Here is a 21,851-nt window from a genome sequence, read left to right on the forward strand (position 1 = left end):
CATCCCTTGACCGCACCCGGGCATCGATCAGCCTCCCATTATATCTGTACCATATGGAGATTCCCCCGGTACAGCTATTGAAGGCTTCACGAACTACGTGGTCAAAATAGATGTTAAATGATGTGGGAGCCAGAGGACATCCCTGTCGCACCCCAAGGTGTACAGGGAATGGCTCTGACTCCCGGCCACGTAGTTTTACCCGGGCCCGCTCACCATCATGAAGGTCCTTAATGATCGTGAGCAGAGGGTCAGGTACTCCAAAAGCACGAAGAACGACCCAGAGCCCAGGCCTACTGATGGTATCATAGGCCTTGACCAGGTCAATAAAGCAGAGATGTAGGTCTTGTTGGAATTCCCTACACCTCTGCTGTAGCAGACGGACAGAAAATATGGCATCTGTGCAGGACCGCCCTATCCTGAAACCGCATTGGGGCTCCGCAAGCCTCTCCTCAGCGTGCCTGGCAAGGCGATGCTGAATAATCCTTGCCAGGACCTTTCCCGGAACACTGAGGAGTGATATGCCCCTGTAGTTGTTACAGTCTGTGCGGTCCCCCTTCTTAAAAAGGGGAACCACCAGGGCATCCTTCCAATCCTGCGGAACTCGTCCAGTGGTCCAGACTGTTGTTATGATGTCATATAGGGCAGTCTGTGCACAAATGCCACCCTCCCTCAGCATTTCGCTTGGGAGATCATCTCTGCCCGCTGCCTTTCCTGGTCTCAGACTCCGGATCGCCTTCAGTACTTCCTCAAGAGATGGCACCTCAGCCAGCCACTCACAGGGGGTGACTTCTTCCAATATTTGAGGCACCGCAGCCTCAGGAAGGGTCATCCTCACTTTGTGCCACGATGTTTTCCTGGCTGAAGGATTTTCCCTCCCCCAGGACCTCAGAGAAATGCTCAGCAAATCTGCAAACCTGTTCCTGGGGGTCGGAGATTGGATCACCGTTTTTTCCCCTAATGATGGTAATAGGTGTGGCGCTGCAGGTTACTTTTTTGATGGAGTTAAATAGAGATTTGTGATCACGGGCCACTGAGGCAGACTCCATCTCCTCAGCAACCCGCGACCACCACCCATCCTTGCAGCGCCTCACGGCTCTCCGAACCTCCGAGCCAAGGCTGCGGTAAGCTTCCTCATTCTCTGACGTGGGATTCTGTAGCCGATGACAGTGGGCCTGTCGCTTTTTCTCAACCATCCTGAACACCTCCTCTGTCAGCCAGGGTCTCTGGGGAGGTCTGGACCGCGTACCCAACGCAGCCATTGCAGCTGCATGAGTCACAGTCCTGAACCTTGCCCATTTACCCTCTACATCAGGAGGAGGCCGGGACAATGCCAATCCCAGCTGCAAGCGATGATGAAATTCTCGCTTGCAACTTTCATCAGATAACTGAGACCAGGCCACTTTAGGTCGGAATGGGGTCCTGGGTGTACACCCACCACCGGAGTGGAAGAATGGCAGGCGCATCTTACAGATGACTAGTCGATGGTCAGAGGGCAGATCAGCTCCACGGTAGGTCCTAGTGTTAAGGACATGGGCTCGCATCCGCTGGTCCGTCACTATGTAGTCCAGCAGATGTTCTTGCTTGGACCCGGCATGCATCCCTGGATGCGCCGATGCCGGAACAGCGTGTTGACAATTTACAAGCCCATGGGCTGCACAAAAATCTAGCAGCCTCCTACCGTTGTTATTGAGCTGAACTGGCCCATGCCCTCCAATCACTCCAGACCAGGTGCCAGTATCATGACCAACTCGGGCATTGAAGTCACCCAACATGATGGCTCTATCCCGAGGGGCCACTTTAGCCAGCACCTGTGACAGTAGGTCATAGAAGGCATCTGACTCATCGGCTTTGCCTGCATCCCTCCACGGATGTTCATCTTCGGTGGGGGCATAAGTAACCACGACCACCATTCCTCGCCTCCGGTTGATGGGAAGGCGAGCCCAAAGTAGCCTGAGGCTTACAGCTTCCCACACCTCACCGCCACGCTCCCACGCCCCCTTCATTCTTTTGTTCAAAAGAAGAGCCACACCCTGTTGTTTGGCAGTCTGCTGCCCCAAGTAGAGGACTGTCCACCCCTCATGGTGGCAGGAGCCAGAGCCGGTCTACCGGACCTCCTGAATGCCACATAGATCCAGGCGGTACCGGTCCAGCTCCCGACAGAGGAGTGGCAGCCTCTCCTCCGCAGTGAGCGTTCGAACATTCCACGTGGCCACCCGTAGTGGCTTTTCGTTGTTTCTGGGGTAGCCCCGAGGGTAGGTATTCAATCTCCTGGCTCCGCCAATTGGGGTTTGGCCAGGAGACGTCATAGATGCCTGGCCCCCTGGGGCCTCCGGCACAAGCTTATTAGTTACATATTTCAGTTTAACTCGTGGTTTCGTGGTAATTAATTGAAGGTGGAGGGGTTACCAGCCCCTCGCACCCATCCAGAGCCATCTGTACACACACGAACTCACACACACACAGACCACGCCCCCCCCCCCCCCCCCTTTCACTGCACAGAGAGAAGAATGTCTTTGAATATAACGGTCAGCGCATTTTCAAAAAGTTCAGTTAAGTCAGTCAAGACAGATCAGCGATTCAAGACGTCCACAGAACGAGCAGTCGCATAGAACGGCTGGCTCCGAGCCTCGCTGAGTAGCGAGGATCGCTGAGTCGCGATGTATCAACAAAAGTGAGTCATACAGCAGTGGAGGAAACCTGCTGTCAGCGAACCAGCACGAGCGTGTTCGCGCACTTCAACAGAGAGAGCACGTGCGACTCAACTCACTCAACAGAAGAAAAAGCTTGGCCAGCCGCCAACAAAGTATCAGCGAATCAGCGCTGAGAGCGCTCGAGCATCTCCGCAGAGAGAGAGCGTGCAACGTGGCTCAACCAGCAGCGGAAAAGCTTGGACAGCCGCCAACAACTTCAGCAAACCAGCGACCAAGCGCGTGCGACTTGAGTCATACAGCAGTGGAGGAAACCTGCTGTCAGAGAGCCGCCAACAACCTCAATAAAGAGAGCGCGTGCGACTCGGCTCACTCAGCAGAAGAAAACTTGACCTGTCGCCCGCGAGCGCAGCGTCAGATACTACAGCAGCGGAAAGAGCGCGCGCCGGCGTAGCTCATCCAGCAGTGGAGGAAACTGCTGTCAGCGAACCAGCACGGGCGCGTTCGCGCATCTTCAAGGAGAACGAGCGCGGCCAGCAACGCCAAGCAAGAGCGTGCAGCAGCTCAGCCAGCAGTGGAGAGAAACTGCTGTCAGCGAACCAGCACGGGCGCGTTCGCACATCTTCAAGGAGAGGAAGCGCGCGCCACCAGCGTGCCATCAGCACCAGCATCAGCACCAGCATCAGCACCAGCGCGTGCCAACAGCGTGCCACCAGCGTGCCACAGCGCGCAACTTCGCGTCACCAGGGCTGAGAGGGAAGCGGCCCCACACTCAACACCCATCGGCGCGACGACGGCGAGCGTCGTGCCGACTCATCCAGCCAGCAGTGGACAGAAACTGGCAGCCGGTCGTATGCAACCCCTCCTCCACACTCTCCCCCTCACTTCCCCACCACGCCGCAACACACAGGAAACACATTTTGGACACAAGAAATGCTAACCTCGGCGTCTGCTTTACGCAAGGAATTGAACCAGTGATAAAGAAGACACACGATACGCATATCGGGATAATCAAGAAGGGTGCCACTCCAAGGTGGTGCATTCAAAATCAATTCATAACGAAAAATACTGCTGTCATTGAGTTGCATAATAACCAATCGTCCTACTGTTAACAACGTGATAAGAATTGACTTGAAGGTCTATGAATGGATGTGGTACTGTGTGGGCAATGTTTAAACACGAATTTACATATTATAAGGTTAAGGTTTTGATAGAATAGTTGCATGTTTTAATCTCTCTCTCAACAACCGATCGATTGCGTTATGCGTCGGGAATTAATCACAGGTGCCGTTATCAAAGTGAAACAACGCAATCGTGATGGTATCATGTTAACGCTGTGTTGAAATTCCAAGATCGAGAGTTTCATATCCAAAAATTAAAGTTAGCTAGGAAATAAAATTTATTAAAGCAGAAGGTTTGTGTGTGATTCTTCCAGAAATTCTGCATAAGATTGTTCTACGTATGAGATCTGAACCTTGAGGGGACCTATCACCACACATAATCCATAACACACATAATTCATAATGTTCAATCGAGAGTAATCGTATCCTTATCGATAATATGGAATTAAATAGCAGAGTCGAATCGACTCTCTCTCATTCATGCTCACAACACCTACAGAACTGCATACGATCAATTGCGTTATTCCAATTCATAACACAATCCTCGTCACCGAGGCTCGACCTGCATTATCATAACCACGCCCACTCGCATAAATCAATACTATTATATCTCGAATCAGCATAATTTATGCGCATAATTAAATCAATTAACATAATTTCGGATAAATTATGCAAATTTCAAATTTCTTTTTTTAATATATATTTTCATCAATTTTCATAACACCTATATATACAACAGTGTGTGTCAACCATGTTTTTGTATGTTGATGATCTGGCAATTGTTGCCCACTCTGAGAAGGAATTGAAGATTCTACTTCTGAACATTGAGTGTGCCAATAAGAGATGAGACCTTAGCATTATTACATCCACCCCCTCAACTTCTCATGAGTGATGGGGCAGTTGTGGAGAGAGTAAAGGAGTCCCATACCTGGGCAGTGTGCTTATGACCAGCTCTGGTTTCGCAGCAGAGGTCTCACTCCGAATCAGTCAAGCGGCAATATATTCTAGATTTGAAGCTTTCGTGACTGCAAGGATCCATACACTTTGGTTCTATTCGGTAAAGTCACGTAAAAGTATAAAACAACAAAAATAAAAAAAATATTCACGACGTTTCGGCCACAACACAAGTGGCCTTCATCAGGTGAAGGGACCAGACTGTCTCGAGGACAGCGCTGGAGTGAATACAGCCAAGCGCAGACCGCGACCTTTAAGCTGTGTGAGAGGAATTAAGGTGCCTTGACAAAGGAATTAGCATAAAAATTAGCATTTAATTGGCGGACTTAGCATGATGAACGGTGTAGAGAGGGGGAAACATGTGCAGACCGGCGAGGGGGAGAGGGGAGGGTGAGTTTACATATTGATTGTGTGAAAAGGGAATTTAAGCAGCTGCGAAAGTTTGGGATACCACTACTTGAAAAATATATTGTACCATTGAAAATTAGTTTAATGTTTGGTTCGATTTAGAACATCTTTCCAATGGTTGCTTAATTTGAAACCATCTTCTCGGTTGAAATTGTGTCTGTGTTTGTAAATCTGAATTGCCCCGTGAACAAATCTCTGATAAAAACCCGTGGGTTTGCAAAGAACCTTCGTATCGGAGAAAATTATATCGTGATCCCCCACAGCGTTGTAACAGTGATCAGCTACGGCAGAAGAATTCGTTATGCCGTGTTTCAAATCTGATTTGTGCTCGCGAATTCGGTCAGAGACATGTCGTTTTGTCTCCCCGATATAGCAGTCACCACAGGCGCAGATCAATCTGTAAACTCCGGGGTACTGTAAGTCAGGAATGACATCCTTCACGGAAGGGATCAGGTCACGGATATTGTGTACTGTATTGAACCGGACCAGGATCTTGTGTTTGTTTAGAATTTTGGAGATCTTTTTAGTAACGCCTGCTATATATGGCAGTGTGATGGTTTTGATCGGAGTATCAAGTGATTGTTTCTGTATGGAGGGAGAAACAGCTTGGCGGATGGTACGATCAGAGTATCCATTCCTTTTGAGGGCTAGATGCACATGTTTTAATTCACTGGTCAGGTGGTGTTGGTCCGAAATGCAATGAGCCCTGTGGTATAACGTTTTGATGAGATAATTATTTTGCATCGGGTGGTGGTGGGAATCAGGTTTCAAGTAGGAATCTGTGCGGGTGGGTTTCCTGTAGACAGAATGTCCCAATGAGCCATCAGTTCTCCTCTCAAACAGAACATCCAAGAATGACAGCTTGCCATCTTTCTCCACTTCCATGGTGAATTTGATGGCGGGGTGTCTAGAATTAATGTTGTCTAGGAAAAGTTTCCAAGCCGGGAGGCCATGTGGACAAATGACGAAAGTGTCGTCTACATATCTCTTCCACAGGGAAGGTCTGAGGGTGGAAGTCTGGATGGCGTCTGATTCAACTTTCTCCATGAAAATATTGGCGATCACTGGTGACAAGGAGGATCCCATGGGGGTACCCTAATTTTGTTTGTAGAAGGAGCCATTCCAAGTAAAGTAGGTATTGTTAAGGCAGTGCCTAACCAGTGCAGGTGTATCGGGGTCTAGTCCATGTTGGACCAAATTTTCTATTATTTCAATGGTATCAGGTACCGGGACCTTGGTGAACAAAGAGACCACATCGAAGCTGACAAGGATATCGTCAGGGGACAGTACAACGTCTTTGACCATAGAGACTAATTGGGCTGAGTTAAGTACTGCTGAGGCGGTCTTGCCAGTGAAAGGCAGCAAGGTATCTGACAGAAAACGGGCTAGTCTATAAGTACGGGAGTTGATTGTGGATACGATGGGTCGTAGTGGGGTGCCTTCTTTATGAATCTTGGGAAGACCATAGAATCTAGTGGGTCTAGCAGCAGAAGGTTTTAGGGAGGGACGTTTAGTTGGGTCGATTAGGGAGGTCGAACTTGTGATGATCTTGTTGGTTTTTATCGCTAGGCTATTAGTAGGGTCATTTTTAATTTTTGAATAACTGCCATCGTTGAGCAGATTCTGGATTTTGTTGTTGTATGAATCTTTATCCATAATTACAGTAGCGTTGCCTTTATCGGCTGAGAGGATGACTATGTCACTTCTGTTTTTTTAAATTCGCGAGATTAGAGCGTTCATTTTTGCTGATGTTGCTAATGGGTTTCTTAGCATTCTTAAGAATAGTGGCTATTTCTGCTCTCGCAACGTCTGCTTGGATGTGTCCTATGCCTTTGAGGGCTACATCGACCTGAGAGATGATATCATCTACTGGTATATCATCTACTGGTATGTGTTTTGGGGTGACAACACCGTTCATCATGCTAAGTCCGCCAATTAAATGCTAATTTTTATGCTAATTCCTTTATCAAGGCGCCTTGTTTCCTCTCACACAAGCTTAAAGGTCGCGGTCTGAGCTTGGCTGTGTTCACTCCAGCGCTGTCCTCGAGACAGTCTGGTCCCTTCACCTGATGAAGGCCACTTGTGTTGCGGCCGAAACGTCGTGAATTTTTTTTTATTTTTGTTGGTTTATACTTTTACGTGACTTTACCGAATAGAACCAAAGAGTACGGCAATATATTTTCATCAGCTGTGCAATGTTGTGTCGAAGCTTCTTGGCCTATCACTCCCTATAAAGCTTCGGATCTTCTAAGCTACAGTTATGCCCTCCCTTCTCTGTGCATGCAAATGTGGACCCGTGCAAAGGAACATCTGCGCCAGTTTGAAACATTCAAGCTGCGCTGCCTCCGATCAATCCTGAGTTTTACCAGACTGGATCGTGTGAGGAGCCCACAGATCCTTGATAATTCTGGACACAGTTCCATCAAGTGAGCTCCGCTGGCATGCGAGGCTGCGTTGGCTGGGTCATGTTGCCCAAATTCCCAGTCAATGCATGCAGCTTCTGTTTGGCTGGATAGAGGGGGATACATGGGTGTGGCTTGGGCTATTGAAGAGATGGAGTGATGTGGTACAGGAGGATGTGGAGCCGAGTGCACTTGACAATGACTTGTACCAGCGGTGTCAAGATCGACCTTTGTGGAGGAGGCCCATGAAGGGCGCTGCTGGGCAGTTGGAAGCAGTTACACTGCAGAAACAACGGAGGGCAGAGGAGCAATGCTCACAATAACGAGCAGAGTGCTGGGAGGCTAAAACACAGCATATCGGCACAGTAGGGAGCACGGGTGGTGCGTTTGCCAGTCATCTCCGTCAACCCATACCACCTGGGTATGTCCCGTGCCCTCCTGCAAGCGAGCTTCCAACACTTCACATGGCCTCAAAGTGCATCTAGCTCTGGCACAAGTGGTGCGGTGATATCACCGCCAATTAATGACCAATGCCAGCTGTTGTGGTTGCTGGTGACCTGTTCATATGCCATTCCAACCTTGATAGGGGCGCATTGACAGCACATGCCAACTCACTGCACTCATTCAAATACATCTATATAAATCCACACACACACATACATACAGAACAACATAAATATCCATCATTCACCACTAAATGGTGGTGCACAGAGGTCCCCCCACACACACGGTCAAGGAAGGGGGGGGGGCATATAAATCACATGAAGCCATGGACTGCAGGCTGGAAACTGGGTCAGTCCCAGCGAAGCCAGACTGAGAGTGATAGGTGCAACGCAGACAACACCGTGGCGCATCTCTGCCTGACGCTCGAACCCACCACCACCTTACTCACCACAGCAGGCCAAGCCACGGGTTGGGTGAGCGAGTGTGGGGGGGGGGGGGGGGTGGTCGATGGGTCAGCTCGATAATGAAATGCGCAGAGAGTAAACGAAGAACTATCGCAAGCAAACGAATTGATGCGTCCGGCGGAACGATCGATGGCTTGGCCGGCGCGTACGCGGATTAATGAGCGGCCCGGATCCGGAATAAAGGTGTGGATTCCGATGGAGGCACCAGGTGCTGCGGACAGCCGCCCGCCAGTTAACGACGGGAGGCCTGGAGGAGGAGCGGCGCTCAGGATGACGTGCGCGTCGGCCGGGCAACAAAGAAAACACAGCGAGGCGGCACAGCGGGGAGCGGAGGCGGTGCTTCTGCCAGTTATCCCAGCCTGTTAACCCAGAACACCTGTGCCTGTGCTATGTGACCTCCTGACCAGCGCGCCTTTGGAACTTCGCAGGCGCTCAAAGTGTGCCGAAGCCTGGCAAGATGCGCCGTGGTGATGTCACCGCCGCTGAGTGAAAAAACGGCGCTGTATGCTGTGTGCACACAGATTCATGCACTGAATGTTTGGATGGGCAGTGACTGCTGCATGTGAATGACAACGACAAAGAAGAGCATATTCTGGTGTAAGTGTACATATATATACATACTGATGCTTACTAACCCACACAGAGGGATATACCAAGACAAAGATCCGCCATATAGCCAGCACTTGGGTGGCTTGCACCACGCCCGGTCACCTTCATTTACTTTAGCTGCAATGTTTACACATCATGCCAGGTACTCAAATTATGTTTACACATCACGCCAGGTACTCAAATGAGGCTGAGTCGACTTAGGGGAGGCCCCCGACCAGTTCAGACAATCATCGTTGGTGTAGGCACGAGTGGGAATCTAGCTGTGCTCGCCGAGTTCGGAGCGAAGCACGCTAACCACTGCACCACCGCTCCCAAAAAATAGACTTAGGCAGGCTAGGCTCCTTACAGAGCTTAGAAGCAAATGCCGTTAGCGAGCACCTATTAAGGACAGATTTATACATAGTCACTTGCATATTTACTGAAGATTATTTAGTGGTATAGATAGGACCACATGCCCAGCCAACTGTGTCACCCCACTACTAATATGCACGATCACATTGAACTATATATTTCTTGCTCTAGGGCTGAGTCAACCTACGGGAGGGACAGACCGTATCACACGTGCTCACAAAGTGCACGCATGGCTTTCAAGCCAAGGCAAAATATTTCCCGCAGTTGAATAATCATCCTTGTTTATAACGATCTCGGGGCAAAGTTGATCAATTACACCACGGCATTAAATTGTTTTCCATTTGGCGTGATGTTTTCTTGTGGCATTAGCAGATATTACACGGGCAGTTACTTTTTTTATTGGCGTTATAAATTTACAGGGCACAGCGCACGATACTGGAGCTTGTAGCAAATAAACATATCACCCACGAGATTTAAATGCGTTTACTTGTCATGATTGTTTTACTTTTTCTTGCTTACACAGCGAAATCGAAACGTCTGCATGTTGCCATCGAGCCAGGAAATCATCGCTGAGTATCAGGGCACATTTTCACTCGGGGTCCTGCATTGGAACGTTTGGCCAATTCCAATTCCATGAATGAGTGCATCGCACCTCTGATTAGCAGAGTTGGCTACGTACGGTGCGAGAGAAGCCCAACATATATACGTACATCGCGAGTGGGAGGGAAACTGCAGTGTCTGAAGAAAGCCTGCGCATCCGAGGGAGAATTGCAAAAAGGTTCCTTATAGCAGCCACAATTGAATCCACAACCACCGTTGACTTCCCACAAAGTGGTACTCATTTTATTGACGGTGACGAGATGATGGGCGCTTAGTCAAGAACTGAAAGGAACTTGAAATTGCAGTCTTTCCACTGCAGCTTGGACCATCGTGCAAACCAGGCAGATGATGACCCTGCTGATAAATAAAATAACACTGCAGAACAACGGCCTAATGCACCAGTTCGAATGCGATTTCAAAATGTGAAATATATGAAAAATTATAGGCAGAAGAAGAAGAAAGGAAAGTCGAGAGCCTGGACTTGCAAGGGACAGAGGGATCTGTGCGTCTGCAGTGCCCCCCGCAGAATGTATACGTATGTAAGATGTGTTTAACAAGGCCTGGCATGCAGTAAAAAAAATAGAATTCCACTATGTATGATTACAGCGCTTTTCTTTACCATCGGATGTGAAATACAACGCATGCTCTGCCTACTTGGCGGCTCGCCTGAATATGTACACATCACCGTATTACATAAAACGAAGCAAATTCATTTTTAATTGCAAGGAATGCAATTAGGCGAATATTAATGACATATTTGATGAGACTGTCTGCTGTGTTTACATCAAGGGAGACAGCAAGCGGGGGAGAGAGACGCACGCACCCAGTGGGGAACCGAGTTCCTCCCTCTCTCATCAGCTCTCTCTCTCTATATATAACTAGCATCCGCCTTCCTGCTATGCTGCTGCAGATGGCAGCTCGGCATCACGCTCCCAACCCAGTGGGACCTGGTGGTAGAGACCCTCTGCTGTATCCTCTCCGCAGCTAGCCCGGCGTTCGTCCCCTCGCCTCCTTAGAGCTCTGAACCCCGTGTGGTGCACACCGTTTCCCACCAAGGAGCGCTCCCTCACGAGTCCCTTTCCTTACACACCAAGTGCCAACTCTGGGAGTCAAAGTGCTGGGGGGGGGCTACACGAGGTGGGCTACACGACAGGCAGGGTAAAGGAGGCACTTCCTAGTGAGAGACAGAAGGCGAGAGAGAGAGTCGTAGGCACAGCAAAAAAATGGAACGTCTTTATCCATGACTTGAATGCTAGAAGGTTTTTTTTTTGTTCAGTCGTGTGGATGGCCATGGGGGGAAAGTTACTGATAATGGGTGAGGTGCGTAAAGGAGATGGAACAAAATAAGATGAGCGAAACTATTTATTTGTTGATCCTACGTTGGCAGTGGTGCTCCGGCACAAATAATAAAAACTAAACAGTCAAAAAAACAGTCGCCTGATAAGTAACAAAATGTAATAGGCGACGTATCGGGCAATCACCCTACTTCATGGCACAGAGAGGCGAGAGAGACAGAGTGGATAAGTGTAGAGCAGTCTCCAGCTCTGATCGACTCGGTCTCTCTGACCTCTCTGTCAATTTGCTACAAAGAAGAGTCCTTGCCCACAGCATCGCCTGTTCTATACCCTGCTCAGGCTACAGTGTCATTGACAAATGTGTTACGTTTAAGGCGAAAACAAAATGTAAGTTCAACCACCGTTATATTTTCTACGCAAAGTATATTCATCACTCGGAGGAGAGTGGTGGCGTAGTGGTTAGCGTGTTGCACTCTGAACCTGGCGTCCCGAGTTTGATTGCCGGCCACGGCTAACATCGGTGGCGAATGATATCTGAACCGGTCCTGTTCCACCCACTGCCGACGAACCCACACTCACCAATGTGGTGAAGTATGGTTAAACAACCACCATAAATGACACTGCATGGGGGGGGGGGGGGGGGGCTTCATCCAGCAATGCATTAAGAAAGGGCTGGAAATTGTGTATTATTCTTTCACTGAACTATTAACGTTTGGTAATATTTTAGAAATTCATTTAAACCCAGGGCTCCCAATGGGCTTTCACCTGCTCATAAACGAAGATTATTGCAGCAAAGGAGGTGGAACGAACTCCCACAATTTAAACTGAATTGATTTTTTTTTTAAACTATGCAGCTTATTATGTAATGAGGGGATGGCGGGGTGGAGGAGTAGTGGTGCTATGGTTAGCAGAGCTGTGTGGTGCCTGTAGAATCCGTATTAAAGTCCTAACCGTTCACTCTTTAGGACTCAGAATGTTTCTACCTGTAACTTCCATAGTAAGAAACTAAACATTTACTTGAATGGGGATTCTAACAGAGGTACTGCCATGGAGGTTTTGTACAATTCAGTGAAAAATCTATTGCGATTATATTGCAAGTCTACCTTAGCCAAACTAAGAACCCACTACGTGTAAACATATCAAGCCATCGCTATCTCCCACATGTGCTTCCTCCCACACAGCTTAAAGGACGCGACCTGGGCTTGGCTGTTTTCACTCCAACGCTGTCCTCATGACAGCACGGTCCCTTCACCTGATGAAGGCCACTTGTGTTGTGGCCGAAACGTCGTGAATTTTTTATTTGTATTTTTTTTTTTTTTTTACGTGACTTTACCGAATAGAACCGAATAGAACCAAAGAGTATGTGCCACATCATCAGCAGCCATGAAGGATCTACCGCCGGATGAAGGCATTTCCACGGCGTCATCACTTTACCCCCACGATCCTGCGATGGAACTCGTTCCTCTCGCTCTCGCGCACGAGCTGACCACGGCGCTCCATCTCCAGGGTGGACGGACCCTCTCGTTGGTGTTCCCTATGCAACCCAAATTGAAGAGAAGCGATTCTCACACGCGTAATTCATCACACGTACCTTGAGCGTCATAATTGATTCAAAGAGATCAATCAATAAAAACTTGAAAGTATAGTGGATTATAGCCTTAACATACTGTTGGGGCAAGTGCTGTTAGCGAGCGCCTGTGAAGGCCGGCACGGTACACGAGGGGGTGGGTGGCCAGCACCACGCTCGACCGCCTTTGTCTCTCCAGTAGCAATGCTTACACACTGCAACAGGTTTTCTTTTGAGGTTAAGTCGACCTAGGGGAGGCCCAAGACATGTTCAGATAATCGTCACTGGTGTTGGATTCGTAGCACAGCACGCGAACTGCTACACTACCGCTTCCCATTTTATATATATACACACGGACAAAGATTCACGCATTAAAGTCAATGTCTACACGAATAATACATGTATGCCGTCATGCGTGGAATAATAAATGATTGTACGATGTATGCAAATGGCAGTATGTAAACGATATGCTAATCATTTCAACTTGTAATGGACACAGTATTCACTCACTCTGCAAGAGAGAGAGAAACAACTCAGAGGCACGAAGGAAACACAGACAAGCAGGAAGGCAGCCAGGTGGTGAGCCGGCACCAGCAAATGTCCAAGATCTGCAGTCCCCTTTGTAGGGAGATATTTTCAGCCAATTACATAATGTTTACATTCGGGAGGAAACCGGAGCGACCGGAGAAAGTCCACACGCATGGGGGGACATCACTCTATCCCCTACAGTGGGGACAGACAATATTAGTTCGCAATTTGCTGTACGGCATTATCATGGCCAGCCAGGGTATGACACCCCCTCGATGCTCACGGGAAGGTGAGTTTCGCAAACTCTTGTGTGATCTGCCAACCCTCGCCTCCAGTGGAGGATTACAGGCGACGTGCATAGCTAGCCACCACTCGTCTAATGCCACATGCATGCTCATGGGGCGGACAAAGTGTGCACAAACAAAACATAACCAATTATACACAACAGAAATGGAGGCAGCAAACATTCCTGAAAATGAAATGATTCACGGACTTATTCACAAGCCCGAATCGTGGCAATTCAACAGTGTGGTGAACGTTGGTGGACTTAATAGGGCCTCGCGAACAGGGCTTGCTCTGAATGCTGACAATAACCCAACGTGGTTCTTTGTAATTTACATTCACAAACACACTCTGTGCGCACACACAACACGCTATTTGTGTTTGTAGATGTGTATGTATGTAGGGCGCAGATTGCACATGTCCAAATACTAAACATATTGCTCAAATATAAAAATAAGGCGAAGTAAAAAAATAACATATGTTTCCACAAGTGACTTGAGTTGCAAATGAAACACCGATATAATGGCGATGAGGAAGGATTAATTATGCAATGATACATGTCTCCTAATTAAGCCTTCGTTCTGTGCAACTTCAAAAACTAAACTCTCCGCTCCACACTCTCCAGAGAAGCGTGCAAGGGTCGCGGCGTCTTGTTAGCGTGCAAATTATATTCTACCAAATTCGACCTCATTGATTTCATTGTGTGCACGCTGATCTCTTTTTTGTTTTCTAACAATGGTATTATGTTGACTTTTGTCGGCGCACTGTTACGACACGCCATCGGACCGTCGCGATGTGTTTCGCACGCTTTGGGCCAGCAATATTCAATCCGGTTGTGTTCTCGCGGCTCTGCATGTTTTGGGGCTGAAACACCCTGTACTCCCGCCATCAATGGCTTACCAAGGGCATCATTGCAAAGGAGGCATTATTATCTCAACAGGAGATCATCGGGTCAAGTAACGTTTATTGTTGGCCGGGACTACTGGTCCCGCACATGTGGGGCAGGAACAACAGTCTTTGGCGCTATCATCCCAACCCTAACCCCAAACCTTAACTGCTAACGTTAAACCCTAACCATAAAACCTAACCCAAACCTGAACTCCTAACATTAGACCTTAATCCTAAAACCTAACCCCAAACTATAATCCATAATCCAAACCCGACACAAAATCGAAGGATGTGGAAACCCTTTATGCTTCATCAAGTGAAACCTAACGAAAATGGAATTGGATGGGAAGGTCAAAGGGGGGTAGCCGCAAACCAAGACAATCCTTGATTTTATAAACAATCTGTAGGGACAGTGGGGTTCTTTTCCCCACATGCGCAAGGTCCAGAAGTCACTCCCCTTTAATTTTGGGCACTGAGATTAAACACACGACACTATGAACCAGGCAATCCGAGTTCAATTCCGGGTCACGGCTAACATCCGTGGCCGGTGATATCTTAAGTGGTCCTGGGCCTTCTCTTCACCAATGCTAACTGACCAGCATGGTGAAGTATGGTTAAGCCACCAGCATGACTGACACAGGTTCATAAGAAGGCCTTCGTTCAGCAGTGGATTAATAAAGGATTTCGAATTATTAATATAATTTATAACAGATGTTACGTTTCACTGCAGATGCTTTAGATGTTTTGGTTTTTTTATTTTCACTAATTACATCCTGGGCACTTCGCGCTTTTCAAATCTGCTGTCGGAGACTGACAGTGTTCTGCAACTTGGTACCGTTGAAAGGTCACCACCCTGTCTATCTTTTTAAATTGAGGCATGTGGCAGCTGCGAGAACAACATTCCACAACTTGAGCAAAGAGCACCCATCAAAATTCCTTGGCCTCGAAGTTCCCGAAAGGCCATGGTTTTGTCGACGTCACCGCGCAACATTTGGTGAAAAGAAAAAAAACAGAACCAGGAGGCATACGTTTGAGATATATCTCGCATTTTAAGCTGAGGTTCAACCAAAATGCGGGCCTGCTAGAGGTGTAATAGAATCATCGAAACAAATTGATGCCGAAGGCTCACGGAACATGTGTGGGATTGCGTTTGCGAGAATGTTTTTCAATCTGTATAACGTATATCATCAGTTCAGATGCCCCTTGCAGCCACTAGAGGTTCCTTCGTCCATCACACCGTTAAAACAGTAAAACTAAAACCAATGTGAGTGTGTCGTATGGAATCCCCAGGGAGTGATTCGCTCCACCCTCAACATCAGGGCTCTTACACTGGTGGCCTCGTGGTCGAAACCAGGCCCACGGATTGGCCCGTTGAACGGCATAGCTCACCCGAGGCATAATGAGATACAAATGAGTGACGTGAAAGACGGGATGAATGACAGATTGAGACGAGAGAGCTTGCATACAAGATATAATTATTAGTGACATGAAAGCAGGATAAACAAGAGAGGCGTGAGACCTCGGAGGTAAGGCGTGCAAATGTCGAAGGATGCTGCGAAGTCACGCGGCGACGCCGGCACAAAACTCTAAATTTGTCGAGTTGCACGCCGAAGACGACTGTAGCTCAAGAGCCCTGCCCGCCCTACGGCGTAACTCTGCCGTGGCGGTTGCAGCAATGGGCAGGGTGCGGAGAGGGGCTTAGCCCAGCTGACAATGACCCGGTAGCCAAAGGTGTGCGCGCGCGTGTGTCCTTGTGAATGCGCGCGTGCGGGCGTGCGAGTCCGCGAACACATTCACGGACATTAAACGGCGTAATTACTTCAGACGGGCAGACTGAGTATGGGCAGTAACACTCTGTTCAGCTCCCTGTGGCTTGTAAGTTATTACCATCCGTGCTGGGGGTATGGCTTTAGTCAATGATCACGCACGGTTGCCGGTCTACAGGGAGGGTGAGGGCGGAGGGGGGGGGGGTCGGGTTGGGGGGGTTTGGATGTGCGGAGGCGGCAGACAGAATTGGGGGCGGTGGGACACGCGCACAAACATCCATTAAAAAACGTCTCGCAAGCGTTGACAAAAAAACACATTCCAGCAGCGTCTCTTACTTTCACGGGATTATATTATGCAGCGGAACAACGGAGTTGGCTGCTGTATTTCTCGGCTCAACGCGAATGTTAAATGAGTTTGATCCACGGAAATCTCACCGAAAAGTCACGTGTGAGTTGTTTTTTTAATGGAGATCCTGCTTGGGATGAGCTTTTTTGCGCGAGAGAAAACAAGAGGGAGATAATGGAAATGCTGATATTACATGTAGCATGCCAGGAACTTACTGCTCGACTACATCCTAGTCCAGTACTCTATAGGAGATCAAGACATACGAGATCAAGACATACGAGATCAAGACATACGAGATCAAGACATACGAGATCAAGACATATGAGATCAAGACATCACCACAGCCAATTCTGCTGATGCCACCCCACCTCGCCATTTCTTATTTCCATTTGCAAAATTCCACAGCTGTTACGCAGTTCATACCTGACCTTAAAGAACTGATCTTAGTCTCAGCAACATCATCATCATCATAGCCACCACAAATTTGGCTTCACGTCTTTTCCAAGGTCGTCACCCTTTGGGCACTGCTCAAACGCCCGTCTCGGGAACCTGTCCTTCCCTCCATCCTCACGCTGAGAACCTGCCCTCCCCTCCACCCTGCACACTGGGAACCTGTCCTTCCCTCCATCCTGCACACTGAGAACCTGTCCTTCCCTTCATCCTGCACACTGAGAACCTGCCCTCCCCTCCATCCTCACACTGAGAACCTGTCCTTCCCTCCACCCTGCACACTGAGAACCTGTCCTTCCCTCCATCCTGCACACTGAGAACCTGTCCTCCCCTCCACCCTGCACACTGGGAACCTGTCCTTCCCTTCATCCTGCACACTGAGAACCTGTCCTCCCCTCCATCCTCACACTGGGAACCTGCCCTTCCCTCCATCCTGCACACTGAGAACCTGCCCTCGACCTCCATCCTACACACTGAGAACCTGTCCTCCCCTCCATCCTCACACTGAGAACCTGTCCTTCCCTCCACCCTGCACACTGAGAACCTGTCCTTCCCTCCACCCTCACACTGGTAACCTGTCCTTCCCTTCATCCTGCACACTGAGAACCTGTCCTCCCCTCCATCCTCACACTGGGAACCTGCCCTCCCCTCCATCCTGCACACTGAGAACCTGCCCTTCCCTCCATCCTGCACACTGAGAACCTGCCCTCGACCTCCATCCTACACACTGAGAACCTGTCCTCCCCTCCATCCTCACACTGAGAACCTGTCCTTCCCTCCATCCTGCACACTGAGAACCTGCCCTCGACCTCCATCCTACACACTGAGAACCTGTCCTCCCCTCCATCCTACACACTGAGAACCTGCCCTTCCCTCCATCCTGCACACTGAGAACCTGCCCTCGACCTCCATCCTACACACTGAGAACCTGTCCTCCCCTCCATCCTACACAATGAGAACCTGTCCTTCCCTCCATCCTGCACACTGAGAACCTGTCCTTCCCTCCACCCTGCACACTGAGAACCTGTCCTTCCCTTCATCCTGCACACTGAGAACCTGTCCTTCCCTCCATCCTCACACTGAGAACCTGCCCTTCCCTCCATCCTGCACACTGAGAACCTGCCCTTCCCTCCATCCTACACACTGAGAACCTGCCCTCCACTCCATCCTCACACTGAGAACCTGTCCTTCCCTCCATCCTACACACTGAGAACCTGTCCTTCCCTCCATCCTGCACACTGAGAACCTGCCCTTCCCTCCATCCTGCACACTGAGAAGCTGCCCTCCCCTCCATCCTACACACTGAGAACCTGTCCTCCCCTCCATCCTCACACTGAGAACCTGTCCTTCCCTCCATCCTACACACTGAGAACCTGCCCTCCCCTCCACCCTGCACACTGAGAACCTGTCCTCTCCTCCATCCTCACACTGAGAACCTGTCCTTCCCTCCATCCTGCACACTGAGAACCTGCCCTTCCCTCCATCCTGCACACTGAGAAGCTGCCCTCCCCTCCATCCTACACACTGAGAACCTGTCCTCCCCTCCATCCTCACACTGAGAACCTGTCCTTCCCTCCATCCTACACACTGAGAACCTGCCCTCCCCTCCACCCTGCACACTGAGAACCTGTCCTCTCCTCCATCCTACACACTGAGAACCTGCCCTCCCCTCCACCCTGCACACTGGACACGTGCCCTCCCCTCCTCCATCCTCCTGCACAAGGGGTTCGGCGGATCGCAAGTTTCTCTTCCATCCCTGATTACATCTGAAGAACTTTACTGCCACGCTCCAGTCAAAATCGTTTCGCTGGTTACCCGATCTTACCCTCAAAATCCTAGCAAACTCCAATTCCATCCATCATAAATTGCGCTATTGGATGATTGGCAAAATCATGGGTAGGATTTTTTTTTTAAGTAGGTGGCTAAATTAAATCTGGTCCAGAGTTGCGGCACTCCTCATCTAATAAAACTCCAAGAGGCAAATGAGCCTCCAGTAGGCCAGCGGACCCCACAAACACTTGGGAAAGAGTGGGCATTGCTCACAACCCGACCAGCCACCAATAACCACAACGACTCCGTCGTCGTCGTCATCAGCCATGGTCAATCTACTGCTGGACGAAGGCCTCTCCAAACTGCCGCCACCTCTCCTGATCTGGTGAGGTAATAACCCACACAGCGCCGGCACGTGAGCCGATTTCATCCGCTCCATCTCTTCGGTGGACGTCCTACCGGACGCCTTCCATCCCTCGGCTGCCGCTCCGTCACGATTATCCGACTTTCAAGTCGTGGCGAGTCCCGACCAAGCTCACAACAGATGTACGCATGCATGTTGGACTTCTTTCGCAACCGTTTGTAGCCAACCGTGCAAGCCAGCGACTGCAAGTGGACGAAAAAGACCACACCCTGTATTTCACGCGACTTTGTGTGTCGACCATCCCTGCGACTTTTGCCCCCGCTGTACCGTAATAAAATACGTCACGGTGCACGCGATGGCACAGCGCCGACGCAACGCCAACACAACACAGGCGGGCACCAGAGACTTCTACAAGAGCGGCTCGCCTCGTGCCCACTCCGTCCGTCTTAGTTTGACCGTGCCGCTACACTGCAGAATTGCCATCACGGCCACGTGATATCCTGTCTCGCCAGTGCCTGTGCGCTTTTTCGGCAGGCAATGTTACGCAGAAGATGGATAAGGTAACGTTTAAATGTAATGGATTTCTGGTTGTCTTGTGGCCCCCAGGTGGTCTTAATGCACTGAAGCAAGAATCTTAGTTTTTCTGGATTTAAACCCTCAGGGACGGAAGGTGAAAAATGAAAGCTCTCCCCATTCGGCCTCCAAAGCCGTGTCGCACGAAGCATAGTTTGCCGGTCTCAGCCCACGGGCTGACGTTACGAAGGAATAGAGACTGTTGCACAGGGCCCTCATTCCCACCGCCAATATTAGAGGCCTACAACTCCCTGCCTTAGTTTGGCTTTCTGAGCCTCGGATGTTCCCACTGAACCGTAATAGTCTTAAAGAGTTTACGTTTTTTTTGTTTTTCCCCCCCCACTCATTTTCGATATTTGAGCTTAAGGAGCTTCGATGTAATTTTGAGAAACTTGAATGTGCCCAAGGGGTCACGGTTGCGGTCATGAGCATTTCAACTAAATCTCAAGAATTTTTCATAAACCCGAGGGACTCTGCTGTGGTGTAATCCTGAAGTTGTTGGTGATATTCGATCGTCCGGCGCGACGGTTGAAACCATGGCGCAACTTTCTCGAAACGCCCCCACTGCCTCCATCCACCCAGCAGTGTGCGTGGGGACAACACACAGCCAGTCGGTCGGCAGGTCGCGTCTGGTGAGGCAAAGTGTGGCTACACCCACCTCTTCCAAAACGCCTGGCCACCATGGAAGCGTGGACCCAACTACCCTGCTTAAACCTCCCTCGCTTGCTCTCAGAGAGCAAGCAAATTCAGGTCTGTACCTTTGCCATTTACCTTTCAAATACACCCGAGGTGACTGGGTGGCTCAGGCGACATATAATAATAATAACAATACATAATCTATGATAATAATACTACTCTGTTATTAACCCAAGAAAGCCATAGTGAGTCTCACGAAAAATATTTTCACAACGATCCTGCATTAAAATGTCTGGAGATTTATATCACTGCCATAGGAGGGGATACTGTTCAAAGCCCTGGGCAGATTCCAGAATCCACTGCTGTACTGCTATCTCCTAGCCACGTCACAGCCTAAGCCTACAACACCCAGCATTCCCAAGTAATAATAATAATAACAATACTTTCATTTTATATAGCAGTGTCATTCATGCGAACGGTATTCCACAACGCTGTACATTAAACGAGGATCAAATCCCACATACGCGTTTGGCTGCATACAGTGCGAAAGAAGTCCAACACACACACATGCCAAATGAAAACCCTACAACCAAGCAAAATAAAAAAAATATAATGCACAAATTAAGAAATGGCACCAAAACAAAAAAAGCACAAACAACACAACAAAGTTGTCAAAATAAAGTTATAAAAAAATGCAAGTCTCCCATCGCTGGACTAAACTTGCTCTCGCCTTCTTAGCTTCTGGGTTCCGATGACATTAGGCAATATTCGTGGTGATTTTCTCATACGCTGTTGCTGTACTAGAGCAGGTGGCCAACACCACTGAAACCCTAGGTTCAAACCCCGGTTGCAGCTACCCGTGATTAAACTGGGATTTCAAGTGTAACGAGCACCCATGTGGATTTAATGCATTTAAAACGTCTCTTAAGCCCTCGGTTCCAACCCTGGGTCATCACACGTGGCAAAAGATGTTCTCGTGTTACCTGGCTTGATGGCCATATCCCTGTGTCTAAGCCCCTTTATTTATAACTTGGCACAAGCCCAGATAGACAAAAGGTCTCTTTTGTAACACAGGCTAGGATAATGACTGCAAAAATACACAGAACGTATCCTTATTGTGTAACTTGATCTCACCTACCATCTGTTTTATTTTTTAACCCAATTATATTTAAATTTTTTGCCAAAGGTCAGATGAAAGTGTTTACAATGAGCTCTGGCAGAATGCAGTGCACCACTTCGTGTCAGAAAATGGTCCCTGGAAGATTACTTCACAGAATGACTTCTGATTTCCCTTCAAAAGGTCTCAATTATCCACACTTTTAAATGCCCTACACAGAGTGTTTGAAGTGTGGCAATCAGATGCAAACGTTTTGTCCTCAGGAACT

The 21,851-nt window shown here is 48.9% G+C and overlaps 1 protein-coding gene across 4 annotated transcripts in view; it reads right to left on the reverse strand.

The window, feature by feature from the left end:
* LOC116946253 (voltage-dependent T-type calcium channel subunit alpha-1H) overlaps positions 1 to 21,851 on the reverse strand; it is a 363,323-nt gene that overhangs the window by 142,239 nt on the left and 199,233 nt on the right. The gene's annotated exons all lie outside the window — the stretch shown is intronic.

This window comes from Petromyzon marinus, chromosome 26, assembly GCF_048934315.1.
Source record: "Petromyzon marinus isolate PM22_M1 ecotype Great Lakes invasive population chromosome 26, UKy_Petmar_22M1.pri1.0, whole genome shotgun sequence".
NCBI classification, from domain to species: Eukaryota; Metazoa; Chordata; class Hyperoartia; order Petromyzontiformes; family Petromyzontidae; genus Petromyzon; species Petromyzon marinus.